Genomic DNA, 5373 nt, shown 5'->3' on the forward strand with positions numbered 1-5373 from the left:
ATCATATATTTCAGATCTAAAAGTGATAAGTTGATGAAAATAAATTTTCTCATATTTTAATAGGTCATATTTGTTAAAACCGATAAACCGCAACATTGTTTTTCTCAATAATTTTTCGAAATATTTAACCTAAGTTTTGAACATTATGAGTGTCATGGTATTTTTCCAGAATGTTCATGAGTTTAAATTTCAAATTTTGAAATTATTTGAAATTTTTATGATTTAATTTGAAGTTTATAGCATATTTTTGTATTTTTGGTCCATAATGAACAATATTAAGAAATCAAGTTGAGTTATTGTCAAAATATTAGTGAAGACTAAGTTTTGAGTCCTAAGATGGTTAGGGTAATTAACTTGTACATAAATATGAATTTATGTAATTATTGTGATTTTAATAAGTTAAATCACGCAAATCCATAAAAACCGATAAAATATACGACATTGGCTCTTAAAAGGCGATTTAGCATAATATTAAGCATGTTCATACATATTATAATGCTGCATTTTATTTATGATTGTCATATTTTAAATTTTATGTAATTTTTGAATTATGTAATTTTACTTAGTATGACCTTAGTTTTTAATTGGTATTACTCGAAATGTATGGGAATATCGATTCGGTTGTAATTATTGTGATCTCGTATCACCGTTTTGTAATTTAATAGATTTATTTATTTTTATTACAAATGTATAATAGGAAATTATGTAATTTTATTTATTATTTGTAATTTCCCGGAGTTTCCATGAAGACGGTGTTACCTCGAGATGCGTGCCAAGACCGAAGATCAAGGGACCAAAGGAGTTGGTTTCCGAATTTGTAATAGTTTATTAGATTTACTATTTTAGGAAGGCCATACTAGGACTTTATTTTTATGCTTTGCATTTTATTTATATGTTGCATGCATCGCTAAATCGCCATATCTAAACATGCATTTTTATAAATCGAGTTTATCGACCGTGTCAATTACAATTATCGTAGTTCACCGCTTTAGTTCACTTAAAACGTGATAGATAATAAGTTGACATAACCTCTCGCTAAATAAACAATTGAGACTTAGCCTTACCAAAAATTAGAAACCATGAAAACCTATTTCGTGAGGGAGTGCGCTCGGCCACACCGGGGTACAAACCTTGTTACGTAGGGGAAGTGTGTGACACCCCGCGATAAAGCGGAAAATATAACTAATAAATTAAAGCGGAAATTTATGAGATTTTAAAAACTTTTAAATTACTAGTTAAATATTAACACGCGGGTGCCAAAAGGAAAAGAAACAAATACTACAATAGACAAATTTAGGTTATTACAACTCAAGTCTAGAAAACGGGGAAAAGATATCCCACGAATAAACATATAAGGGGTTTCTAAACTAGCCACTAAGGCCCAAGGGTTTAGTTCTCGCTAGCCCACACGTCTTCCCCACGTAAGCGTCTTCACCACCTGTCATTCATGTAAACATGAACGCCACAGTCAGTGGGGAGTAACTCAAGGTTCTCCCAGCCACAATATGTCGAAACGAACATAACAAAGAACGTAAACAAACAATCATATTAGGTAGGACATGAGTGAATTGAATCATAACTAAACATGGGATCATACGTGTTTAAACCAACAAGGATAAAAGAAATGATGGGATAAACAAGTAAGGCATAAGCAACAATAGATAAATGGATAGGACAAGGAAACAGACACGACCACTTAGCCACGAGCACGTATTTCAAGGAGATATGACCAAAGTAACCATCCAAATAATGCAAGACATTTATTACTCTTAGACTATAATTTCCCCGGGTAGGACTACGATAATGATACGGTCCTGGTCTAAATCTGCAGATTCTCGGGTGTACATCCCGATTCGACGTGCGCCAGCACAGCACGCACCCAAGACTCGACTACTCATGTAGACCGAGTACCCCAATCGCCAGAACAGCACGAAAGTGGCGGAAAGACTAAGATAAGACTCACTTGCCAGCACAACACAAGTGGCCCAAAAGCCATACTTGCCAGAACAGCACAAGTAGGCCAAAACCGTACTTGCCAGAACAGCACAAGTAGGTCAAACCCGTACTCGCCAGAACAGCACGAGTAGGTCAAACCCGTGCTTGCCAGAACCGCACAAGCAGGGCAAAAATGTATGTCAAGCTCATACGATGGTAATATGGCATTTCTACAAGAATACGACTCTTACAAGTAATGATTTATAATAAGCTTTTCATGCACATGGGACGAGATTATTAATGTCACACTCACACTTATGGCTTGCATCTCACCATAAGTACGGATGGGAACATCAGTCCCGACGATCATATCGCAACTAGAGGGCCTATGGCTCACCCCTAGTGTCCGATAGGACCATGACTCACACCACCGAACAATACAAGACATTATCAAGGATGTGACTCTTACAAGTACATATATAGAATAAATGTTTCGTACTCGTATTTTATTAAATATTCCATTTTATAATTTAACATGCCGGTTAAATATAATATAACAAGTGATAGTGGATAATTTACGTTATGTGAAACTTACGGAATAAAAATATGACCAACTCAAGTAAATCATTTATGAGCCCAACAAGCAACCTATCTATGTGAGGCCCAAAGAATTGGTCATGTGAAAACCAACAATTTACTCATGTCAAATCCAACAAATTCAACACAAGAAGCCCAATTCATATAGTGTATTTAGCCCAACCATTAAAATATAAAGAATCCATCCTACAACTTATATTGAGTCTAACAACTAAGTAGTAAAGAGCCCCACAAATATAATTCATAAAAATTTCCAAGACAATCAAACAAGAAAAGCAAGGGGCCTGGAATTGAGCATTCAAAATGCAACATTGCAACCCAAGTGAGACCGTCTTAAGACGGATTTTTAAGCATGAAACAATACGAAAATTTATCATACAAATGACCCAACTTATACATGGACATGCCCTTAAGACGAAAATAAGAAAGTTGGCTCGAACCACCAACCAAACATTGACCAAAACACGAGATAATTGAAGGTAGGGAGATGCATTATACTCCGTATTACATAATTGCTCAGTTCACATTTAACCACGGTCAAGACGATTGAACAATTAGTATATGACGTCAATCTTAAAAGTTTTATATGATTAAGACCACTGCCAAAGTAACTTGTAACATGAATAGTAATAGAAATGCAAACATTCTGCAATGAAGATGGCCTTTTACTAATATATGCTACGGAGTATTTTCCTGGGTCATAGACTCATAGCCTTGTTTACGAGATCAGTAAGTTTTATTTTGCGGTTTCCACAAGTCGGACTGGCATTGTTGTCATGTCCACCAAAACAGTTCCAAAAATTTCAGCATAGAGACCGTCTTTCACAGCTCCAAGAACGACATCCAAACAGTCCACTTCAACCCATTTTAAGACAACTTTTAAAGCGAGATTTAGACGGAAATTAAACACAACTACCTCATGAATAACAACCGAATTCGAGTATAAAGACGGAATTTGACTCGATAAATCCAAGCATACCAATTAGAAAAGTGTAAAGAACCAAACTTTATCAAACAAGGGCATATGAAACGATAAGTAAAACGGAATTCGACATTTTTGTCGAGTAACCTATCACCGTTACCTTAACCGCTCCTTATTCTTCGAATAAACAGTCCCCAAAGCTTGAGTCTTCCACCGGGTCTTCGAAACCTTTATCAAGGAGCAAGAAAAAGAAAGGATTGAGGCAAAAATCGAAACTTTTATAAGATGGCGAAAAACGAAACCGTCACAAAAATGAGACTTTATTACCTTAAAAGATGGAGGGGGAACTAAGGAGGAGAATGGCACAAAAATCATCGAATTTGGTTGAGAAATGGGGACAGGATCTCGGTTTTAAGGTCGAAAAGAAAATGGTGTTTGGAAACTTGGTTATTGTTTGATGTGAGATTGGTGTTGCTGGTAATTCGAAGAAAGCAAGGGGAAGAAGCAGGGGGTGGGGACGCGTAATAATAATAATAATAATAATAATAATAATAATAATAATAATAATAATAATAATAATAATAATAATCATTTAAAAGTAGTGTGTGGGTGGATAGGATATGTGTTGTCGACACACGATTGGTCCGTGTTAAGATAAGATTCTCAAATAAAATGTGACGGTCTAATGTTAGACGGGATTTAAGACGGGAATTATTACTATTACAGTCATTATTATTATCCGGCCAAAAATACGTATACATATATTATTATATAAATCGTGCCTTAAAAATATAATTTAATCGTACGTATTTTTATAAAAATGAGCTTTTATATAATACGTTTATAAAAATCGTGTTTGACATAAAATTAATTAAATAAAATAATTCAAAAATATATAACAAAATAATTAAACGGTTTAATAAATTTTAACTGTCAGTAAGGGAAATTCGCGGGTGTTACAAAGTGGGTGATAAATGTCTATCCACCGAATTCATATTGATAAGGGATGAATCGGCTACCCCGTGCCCAAGTTAATGTGGATTTGGATCATGAACACATTTATTCGAAATTTGGGTTGAACTCAACAAAAGTATTCTCGACCATAGCCGGATGTGTTTTGGGCTAAAGATAAATATTAGAGTAATTTTATCGACCGGGAGTTCTAAAAGTAGAATCGATTAAAGAGTTAATCTACCGAGTTATATTGATAAGGGATGAATCGGCTACACCGTGCCCAAGTTAATATGAATTTGGATCTCGGAATCATTTATAATAGTTGGGTAGAGGTCACTATATAAATGCTCATATCTTGTTAAATTATTTACAAGTATTATTATAACGATGAATGTTTTGTTTTCATTATTCCGTTATCATATTGTTCTAATTCTTTACCTCAATTTATACGATATCATTTCGATTTTAATTCAAATCTCCATTAAAACATCGTAACTAAAGACAAATATGAATTTTCTTCTAAAACCTCGTGTTATTCATTGCAAAGAATTCTTGTGAAGAGTGTAGATAGAAGTTATTCATTATCAAACAGGCTTTTGATTCTTGACTAACACATCTACTTACAATGGATTTTTTCTCACATGCTTAATTGAGTTAAGTACCTTGAAACGATAAATTGTTTTGGTAATTAGATTTGTAAGAAATCGTAATTGACCAAAATAACGCAACCACTTCAATGAAAGTTTTAAGACTAAACGAATGAATTGAAGAGTAGTCTTCATGAAATTAAATTTTTGCTTCTCTAAACAAAGATTTATTGAAATGAGTGGGAGCATTCTATTAATCGTTACGAAAAGGGCGAGGTTCAAGAAGTAAAGATTAGAATGGAATTGACAAGACAAAGGTAAAAGTAAAGACTAAACCTATCAATTCCAATCGATAAAGTTTTCTTTTGGAAGTGTTGG

General features: G+C 34.1%; 1 long non-coding RNA gene across 1 annotated transcript; it reads right to left on the reverse strand.

The window, feature by feature from the left end:
* Window positions 1–1261: 1261 nt before the first annotated feature.
* On the reverse strand, window positions 1262–3950 carry LOC141621190 (uncharacterized). Its single transcript, XR_012532140.1, has 3 exons — window positions 3782–3950; window positions 3615–3682; window positions 1262–1438 (listed from the first exon to the last, which is right to left on the reverse strand). It is a non-coding gene; the product is annotated as an uncharacterized LOC141621190 (long non-coding RNA).
* Window positions 3951–5373: the final 1423 nt, after the last annotated feature.

This window comes from Silene latifolia, chromosome X, assembly GCF_048544455.1.
Source record: "Silene latifolia isolate original U9 population chromosome X, ASM4854445v1, whole genome shotgun sequence".
In the NCBI taxonomy this organism is placed as follows: Eukaryota; Viridiplantae; Streptophyta; class Magnoliopsida; order Caryophyllales; family Caryophyllaceae; genus Silene; species Silene latifolia.